A 10,497-nucleotide genomic window follows, 5' to 3' on the forward strand; every position below is an offset into this window, starting at 1 on the left:
TTCCTGGTTAGGATTCCCTTATAACACACTTTCTTCTTTTGTTTTGGGTGATGACATTGTTCTTACAAAAATGTATTTAACAAAAAGGAAACGGGCCACGATGTCGAAATTGCGAAAAGACAGGTATTACGTAATGTGAAATAAGAGTTGCATATTTGCTATGCTTGGGTTGGGACCATGAAGTTTGATGGTGTGTACTAAAACATTATCATGAAAAATAGTGAACAAAGTAGTTGAGATTATTAGAAGCAGGTGAAAGATAAACAAGGGTTGCTGTGTTACGCAGTGTTGCAATTGCAAAGGTGAATCAGCATCGTGCTGAAAGAGACACATTGCCACTACATCGACCAGGAATCAGGAAGACAGTAACTGGATAGGAACGTCTTCTAACATGATTAGTTTGCCAAATTTGTGGCTGTCTTCTGTCTCAAACTAATTTCATTTTCCACAATGCGTGCATCATCTCATTAACAATGCCTTTTGGATTATGACCAAAACCCACTTCATGGAACCCTCCTAATAATTTTCTTCTTTATTTGGCTCATCGTACTTTAAAAAATCTCCTACTTTTAGGTTTATTTACTCATTTTGTTTTTACAATTATAAAAGTTCTATCTTTTAGCCCTTATACATATTATTATCTAAATTCATGGAGACTGAAAGAGATTCAAAATTATATGATTAAGGATAAAAAGAAATGAGTTTTATGTACAAAACTTCAGAAGTTAAATTTTGCATAATTGTGAAGACTAAATAAATAGTTAACCATGTTTTTCATAGTTCTACAAAATAATGCTGTTTATTGTTATTTTAGGTAGAAGTAGAAATTTGGTAGCTCACTTAGGGTCCTCAGGATGGTCATGATATTACATGGGGATCAAATTTCCTAATAATAAATTATTTTTAAATATAAATATATATTAATAAAAATAGATATGAAAAAACTTCATTAAATTATGTTTTATTAAGTCAAGTAAATGATGAACATATAATCACTCTTAATGGCACTATACTTGGTTCTTAAGTAAGAATTTGGGTTTCAACCAAGTGGATGGAAAAAAATGTGGTTGGAAGGGGAGACCATACTCTAATTAGGTTCTCCAACAAAGGTTAGTCATTTTCGTACCAATAATTTTTTTTTATATAAAGTCAATAATTTTTTTTATTGAATTCAATTAGTTGTTATTATCAATGATAAAATATAGAACAATATATATATATATATATATATATATATATATATATATAAAGAGTTTACTCCAAGATTGTTTAGACATTTTTAATTTGACTCTACGTTACTGTTCCTCTAAATGATATTATAATTAAATTTTAAACAATTTAATTTTATAAAATCAACTTATATGATATAGTTGCATCTGTCTATATATTATCAATATTCTTTTAGTGATTTCTAATAAAATGGAAAATTAATTTTATATATTAAATATATAAATTAATAAAAATAAAAGAAAAACATTGCATTTTCAAGATCTTAAATTCAAACTCAAGTCTAGCTATTGCTAGACATGCCCTTCAATATATTTCATATCTTTTACCTTTTGTTAATAATTTTACTTAGCAATTTTTTTTCCTTTTCTTCCTTGCTCCAGTCACTCAAATATATTTCTCTTTCCTTTCATTTCATTTTTCTCTCACTACCATCTTTAGCTACCAAGTTTTCAATTGTTTAAATATATTTAGATAAAATATTTTATAAACTAAAATAACTTTATACATAAGTTTAAAAATAAGAAATTAGATGAGAAAATTTCTAAAAGGAATAACTAATGTCTAACTTATGAAAAAAATATTTTTTCTTAAGAAGGATTTTTTCCTCTTTGTAAAACTTGAGTGCTTTAATTTGGATTATCATAACTAGTGGCCATCTTTGTAACTACTATACATTGAAAAGATTGCACATAGTTTGAATAATCTGCTGAGGACCAATCTTCCTGCTTTGCAATTAAGGAGCATGCTTAACAAATTGGAAAGTTATTTTGGATAATATCAAAAGCAAGAAAGCAAAATATATATGAGCACTTTAGCAAATAGATCGGGTACACTTAGTAGTTACCTTCAAGTTTTTAACTCACCTCTCTTAGTTTTACTCCAAACAAAACTTATCACTAATTTTTTTTATTAAATAATAACTAATTTTAAAAATAAAAAATAATTAATTATTATATTAATGATACTTTTTATAAACTAAAAAGTTATTAATATCTAAATACTTTCTATTATCAATAAAATTTATAAAATAGTTTATAAATTATATCTAACATTAACATTAACTATCAAGATTTTAACTACCAACTATTTTAAAATTATAAATAATTACTAATTTATAATTTAAAAACTAATTTAATATATAAAATGAGCTAAGCTCACCATCATAATAATTAAAATCATTATAAAAAATAAAATATAGGTTAAGTAGAGAGAGCCAAAATATAATTTAGATTGTTTTTTTCAAAACCCAATTTATATATTCTAATAGGCTGAATTGGTTTACTCGACTCACTTTTATAGTTTTAATTTAAAGAAACTGGATTTAATTTAGTATAGCTATATTTTAATGATATTTTAAAATCACAAACTAGACTTAGGTAAATAAAAATCCTCAAAAAGAAAAAAAAAACTTTTACTTGAAAAATCCAAAAAAAAAATAGCTACTGCAAGAGTTAGGAAAACGACATGTCACTTTCTTTTTATTTCTAAACAAAGAGATGTCACTTTTATGAAAGAGAAAAAAAACGAAAAAAATATGCCAAATGTTACCTTTAAAGTTGAATTAGAAGCGTGTAACATTTTCCTAGCAGCCACTATAGTGTTTTATTTTTCTCTCAACATACATTTCTATTAAGTAGTGCCCTAACTTTTAATATTGATTCACATACTTTTAATTAGCAAATAAAAGGAAGAAAAAGTGAGAAGAATAAAATCCAATAATTTGTTTTTGTCATTGCTGCATTCATGGATAAATTTCATTCTCCTCCACACTTTTTTTCGATTATCTTTTTGTTTTCCACATAAAGGTGTAAAGTAAAATAATAATAATGATATGAAATGTTGCATTATCCGTTTTTATTGTCCATTTATGATAGAAAAGACGTAAAGTTGTGTTAAGCCACACACTTGGCTGTATTAGTATAGAGCACTTCTTGCTACCAATAAGGAATCGTTTCTAAAATATATTTAATATGTATTAGGTTATTTTTATGTAACAGTAGTCCACTGAAAACAATGTTTGTTAACCAAAAACAACTTTATTACAAGGGAAAATGATCATAATTATACCAAAACTAAACAATTTTCTATAATATCAAAGTGTAGTAAGGTTAGAAGTTGTGTATGATCACAAATATTAATTTGATCAAAGGGTAACACGATTAGATGCTTAATCAGAAGAAGTCTGATAAAAGAATGGCATAAAGATATTTGCTTTGTTACCTGCAATATCGGAAGAGAGAAAATAATATTGTGTGCTTAAAAAAAATTAAAATTGTTTCAGCTAGCCAGTAAGAACCATTGGTTCTTATAATTAGGAATTTAAGGTGAATTGAAAATTTTATGTTGGATAAAAATATTAAGCTCAACAAAATATATAAGTAGAAAGACATATAAATATATTGTCTTAAAATTTTTGAATGAAGGTTGTGTCTTAGTTTTTTTATAATTTATTGATTCCAAATTTTCTCGGTATCACTATAAGTCACAATTCAATTATGGTGTTTGAGATAAGTCATAAATTATCAGATATAAATTTTGACTTACTTGTAGATGCTCGATTCAATAATTTGTAAAAGAGCGATTCAATAATTTGTACAAGAGCTTCTATAATCAAGTTTGATCACGGATAGTTGTTAACATTCATATTAAAAGAAAATTCAATTCTACTGCAGATATCGTCTAAAAGCAGTGATAGACCATGTAGCACCAAAAGATATAAAAGTGGTTAGATGATCCCAAGTCGTCTATAAACGAAATCAATAGCGAGTCCAGTGAACACAATTCAAAACCTATCTATAAGTAATGAAAATTAGTAATAACAGTAAAATAAAAGGGGGATTTGTTTTTGTTTAGCAAGAAAATATAATAGATGTTGTAAGATGAATGAGAACAGGTGACTCCCAAGTTCTCCCACCAATGAATTCTCTATAGATGATCTAAAAATTATCACCCTTCAATTTGCACACGGGGTTAAATTAAATCAAACATGCGTTAATCTAATTCAAATGAATTCTATCAGCAAAGCATTTCATTTATTGATGTATTCAATACCTCACTTGTATCCATGTGTATACTCATGGGATGTTTTTCTTTTACCTCTTTGAATAATGCACCCAAGAGATTAATTATAACAATGCAAACTAACCAAGAAATCAAAACTGGAGAAAAGAATTGAACTGATGAAAAAAATGGGACCCCATCTTATGGACTTGTTGAGAAATCAACATGCCTTCGGGAATAATCTTTTACAAAAATCAGATTTCAAAAGGATTAGAAAGTTAAAATAGTAAACTTTTGATGGGAATTACAAGGAAATTAACCCAGAAGGTTTAGGCTTCCATGAGAAGGACGAAAACAAAGAAAAATAAAATGAAGTCTAAGAGTGTTATTCGACTATGAAACACGATGTCATGTTATTGATTAGAAGTCACTTTTATAATCTTCTTTTCTTTGCACAAAATCGAAATAAGAATCCGCCTCAATATATTGTTTTGCAATTATAAAATGTTTCCTTTCTCTATTTCAAATTATGAAGTAGATGTATTCTTTCCCATTAATTATGGATCTCGTTCTCACTTTTCTTCCAAATATTTTGTTTCCAAACTCCGTTCAGATTTGTGCATTGATTATAATTAAACACAATGCTATTGCAAGAGATATTTGAAGAATATTTACTTGAACAATATCTTCGAAGGACATTTGCTCTATTTTTTGTGCGTTTAACAAAGTATATTTAATTTCAAAAATTCGATAGAATATTCCTGCAGAAGATTTTCTTCCAATTCTATTTCTAAGATATTAAAAATTTAATTATCTAATTCTTTAAATTAGATTTCGTTTTCCCTTGTGATTCAAAGAAACAACTTGGACTTTCTTGTGATTCGACCCACTCGCAGTGGTAGATGCTTCATTAAAATTGTCTAGTTAGATGCTTCTATCAAACTCTCTGGTATGAGAAATATTAAAAATCTACTGCGACTAAAACACCAGATTAGCATAAATAAAAATTAAGGCTAAAAGAAATCCAACTATAGATGAATCTCAATTAAAATAGTGAATTTATTTATAATTACAGTCCAAGAATCTATGATTAAAACTTTAAAGTGCGAATGAAATTATGTTCATCAATCATCAACTTCATTATAATATGTTTTATATATTTACCATGTGTTTTTTTGTTAAAATAAAATCATATACACGTATCTTTTTATTATTATAGTAAAGAGAAAATGATATTGAAAATTGGATATTTTTATATATATTATGATATAACATAATGATATTTAAATATCTATATGTGTTTTCAATTGAAATATGAAGAACATGATAAAAGTCTTCTAATATTCTTGAAATCAATTACTAAGTAGTGATTGTATATTCACATCTTATTCATTTTATTAATATATTTTGAGATTAATTAATTGAAACAACATGTCACAAAAGTGAAATCTCTTGTGTAAATTAAGTTATTTTAAAATATAAAAGGATTATAAGCTTGAAATATGTGTGTTACACTAGTGTAGAAAAAGTCAAAGACAACGATTCTTTTAGCAATTAGACAACAGTTTCAGAACGTAGTCTATTCTATTGAGGTATAAATGGCAGTTCGTCTATAAGTCACATATAGACAAAAATAAATATTAAAAAAATAAAAATAAAAACCGTACCAACCTCAAGGTGATGGCAGTGGCGACGGTGGAGGACAACGACAACAGTAGCGATAGTGGTGGAGGGAAAGCGAAGCACGGTGGTGGAGCAATGAACAAGAACCTTAAAGAATGAACCGATGGAAGAATGAACATGAACCAATGGAAGAACAGAGGAAAAATAAGATGAGAATGAAAGCGAAACAATAAGCAAGGAGGGTAGGAAGAACTTACAAAGGCAGCAACGACAGTGGTAGAGGGAAATCGAAGAGCGGTGGTGGAGCAATGAACCAATAATAAGAAAGGAGGAAGAACAAACAATGAGAGTATGAAGAACTTACAAAAGCAATGATTGAAGAGAACGTTCAAAAGAGTTGAAGAGAGAGTGCAAAGAAGAACTAAGAAAAACATAGAACGAAAGTGTAAGCGACGCAGAGCTTTAAATTAAGGTAATAACGAGGGTATAAACATCGGTTGTAAGAGGAACCACTATCTATTTAAATCACAGAGGGAATAAACAATGATTGTTGGGTTAGAACCGTTGTCTATTTCATATGTGATTTAAATTGACAACAATTCCTCTTGCAACTGCGGTCTATCTACCCGTTTTAATTTCAAAAATGTCATCGCATTTTAATAACAATGTTTGGTAGTGAAACATTGTATATTAACTGTCGTAAATAAGCGTTTTTGCACTAATATTAGTCATGTCAAAGGAGGATTAGTATTGCATGTGCATTGGTGGTCATAACTATGTAATAATTATTTAGTTTTAGCATGTAAATATTAAATCATCCCAAAGAAAGTTTTATCATTTGATACGTTCTTGTTGTTAGCATTTTATCACTATGTTGAGATATCACTGAATGATTAAAATTTTATCCAGATAAAATACTTATATATTATCAATATCTTGAACTGAGATTTATTTTATTTTAGGACTTATGTGAGTGTATTTTTGTGTTTCTTGTTCTCAATTCAATTATGAATAATCCTATCAATATTATTACAAATATGAACTTTATTCTTATTTTAAATGGCATAAAGTTCAAGTTTTGGAAATATAATGTCTTGATAGTTGTTAGAATAATGGATTTTGAAATTGTGTTAATAATACTCAACCCCACCTCTCACATGAGAGTACCTATGAAAATTAGAGGGAAATGAAAATGTAGGAGACGTTCAATCACATGATTCTAATCATCATAAAAATGTCATTTCAGGGCACAATTTCTATAAACAAATATAGTTAAGATGTTTCTTGTGGAAAATAAAAATAGGTTTGGTAAGAATGAAAAGTTTGAGATAAGTATACTCTTGAAAAACTTAACTTCAAAGAAATATAGGAAAGGAAAACATTAGGGAGTACATAATGGATATGTCTCATATTGCTTCAAAATTTAAATGCACTTAAACTAAAACTCTTTGAGGACTTGTTGGTGCATTTAGTTATGTTTTCTCTTTTGAAACAATTTGAACAGTTCAAGGTGCACTATAATTCTTCGAAAGAGATATGGTTTTTGAATGAGATCATATGATATTGTGTTAAAAAAGATGAAAGAGTAAAGCAATATAAGACATAAATTGCTCATCTTGCCTCTACTTCAATGAATAAGACCAAGAGATTAAAAGGGAAATGCAAAAGATTCCTCATGCATCAAAATAAGGAGGCTCATGTATGTTTAGGTTTGTACACGTGCATATGTTGCGTATGCTACAAAGATGTTAGGTAGAAATTTGAGTAATCCAGGATTGGATCATTAGAAAATGGCTAAATGTGTTGTGTGGTTATGGAGAGCAAAAAGACTGTATGCTCACATATCGAAGTTTGGATCAACTTGAGATCATTAGATACACTAACTCTGATTTTGCTATATGTAAATATAGTTATGAAATCCACATCAAACTTTTTAGAGATGTTATTCTATGGAAAAGTGCTAAATAGTGATACAATCCAATTAGCCAAGAAGATGACCAAGGATACAAGAGACACTTCACACTTTGATCAGCCATCTCAGCATACAAGAGAAGACCCCACCGAATATCGGAAGGACCTTAGCAAAAGAAGAATTGGGCATAGATCAGAGCATCAAATGTTCTTTCTTCTGGTCTTACAAGATAAATGTTTGTAAATAAATTTGGCTCACTTTGGGTCCAAATAGAAGAATAAGCTAGAGTAGGGTGTGCTTAGTAATTTGAGTAGGGTGTGCTTAGTAATTTGGGCTTGTGCCAAATCCACCTTTCATGACATGTGCACCTAGGTTTAGGGTTTCTTTGACCTACCTTCTAGAAGGTTTCTCACAAATGACACCCCTACCCCTCTATCTTGCTCTCCAAGTCACCCTCTCCTATATAAAGGGTGTCTTGCCTCATGTATTTCACACACCTTGAATTTTGAAAGTAAAGAAACTCAGTTTGAGTGATTAGTGAGATTTGTCTCCTAAATTGTTATTGGGTCTTATCTTTAGAGTAGTGCACCTCAAGTGGCATCCTCACCACTCATCTTGGAATTCCCTCACGTTCCAAGTGGCGTGATTCCTTGCTCTATCTTCCATAAGCTTTCTTCATCCCTTCCTCTTTTTATCTTCCTTTTGCGCCATCCATTCCATTCCTCTTTATGATATCATGTTTGTCTTTTAATTTTGGTTATAACTTGTTTCCGCAATTTTCCTTCATCATCATATTCACCATATTGTGTTTTTCTTTTTCCCTCGAGAAGTGAACATTCACACTTACTTAACCACTTGGTTAAGTTCGTCTCCAGTGAGGATCTTCTTTGGATTCTCACCTTAAATTGTTAATCTAAAAAAGATAAACAAATGAGTAACCTCTAAAATGTGTCAATCTAAAATCAACTCACATCAAATAGTCTCTTCTACCATAATAGTTGAGTTTGTAGCATGTGTTGAGGCATCTAATTCCAAATTTGGTTGTGAATTTTTATCACAGGAATAAGTATATAGGATGGTATAAAAAATACTAAGTTATTTTTTAATAACAAATAAGTAGTTTTGTTTTCCAACAACAACAAAAGCTAAACAAAGTCTAAACATATAGAAATCAAGTTTTCGGTTGTTAAAGAAAAAAGTTTAGAGTAAACAGTTGTCTATAAAACATTAACACAAACTCTTGTTGGACATCTCAAGGATCCAATATTTGAGTTTGATGAAACATTCTTGAAGATTTGCTACCATATGTGTCTTTTAGTCTTGTGTCTTTGATTTATCTTTTCTTTAAGAGATGATGATGAATCCAAGAACAAAGTTTTTAACTGGTTAAAAAAATTTCAACTTGTTTTTAATTTGATTTTTGGAAAGTTACAGTTTTTCAATATGTTATTTTTTAAAATCAATTGATTCAAAATACTTCAATTTTTTAGCATTTTCTGAAATATGTTTTATATTCTGAAAACCATGTTTTAATATGTTACATATGAAATATTTTCAGTTTAAATACTTTCAATATGAGAAAAATCAGTTTTTATGAAATTATATTCCTTTTAGTAAAATCAACATGTTATTTCAAGTTTTTCAGCAGATTGATTTTACTTAACTGCACCCTTTTAATAAATCCACTTTTATTAAAATTCTATAAAAAAAAGGTTTACATTATATCAAAAAAATGTAACTCATACACTTGCAACTTTTACATGAGATAGAGCTTTTTGTGAATCAAGTTTTTGTAAAAAGGGTATGCAAATCAGAAATTTGCATTAAAACCATGGTTGTTTTATTTATGCATTGATTGTGTTTTCTGAAATCTGTATCGGTCATATTAACTCTGTAAAATTATTTTTCTTCATATTGTTGATTGTGCTTTTTTGTTGTGTGTTGGAAAAGGTTGTAAAATTCTAATTAGATGTTTCTAGGTTTAACAAGTTAAAATTTTTCTAACTGTATTTCTTGATTACAAAAGTGTATTTCTTGATTACAAAAGTAATCTATTAAATTGCAAAACAATCTATTTGAAATTAATTTTGATAAATTGATTTTTGATTAAACAATTTTAAAACTTCTAACTGAAAATCTTGCTTAAAATTTAATTTGTTGTTTTCCAAATTAATTTGTTAAAAATTGACACTGAATTTGAATTAAACAAATTGTTGCAAAAATATTTTAAGTCAATTCACCCCTCTTGAACTTAGCTTCCCCCTATTTCAATAACTCCATGGTGGCATATTTGCTCACTAAAGGATTAATTCTCAAATAGTTTTATGAGCACATTGCTGATATGAGTATTATCTCTTTAAGTGATATTCAATTTTAGTGATAGTTATGGTTTAATTTTAGTGATTTTCATGGCATAAATGTATATGGTTCAAGTATTTTTTTCCTAAAAAAATAAAGTTTTGGTATATTTAAACTCTGATTTTTTTTATGATTTGGTCTCATTAAGATTTAAGGAGAACCTAATGAAATTAGACATGTTAGGATTATATTACATGAAAATTCTATACAATATATCTATATCATGATTCATGTTATTCATTTGTATCAATATATGTAAGCATTGATGTGTTTAGCCACGATAAATGTAGCAAAACTTGTTTTCAACATGTATTAGTATGATTATTGGATTGAATTGATGAAGGGTATATTTGATTAAATATGTAATTATAAAT

This window comes from Phaseolus vulgaris, chromosome 8 (assembly GCF_051622355.1).
Source record: "Phaseolus vulgaris cultivar YP4 chromosome 8, ASM5162235v1, whole genome shotgun sequence".
In the NCBI taxonomy this organism is placed as follows: Eukaryota; Viridiplantae; Streptophyta; class Magnoliopsida; order Fabales; family Fabaceae; genus Phaseolus; species Phaseolus vulgaris.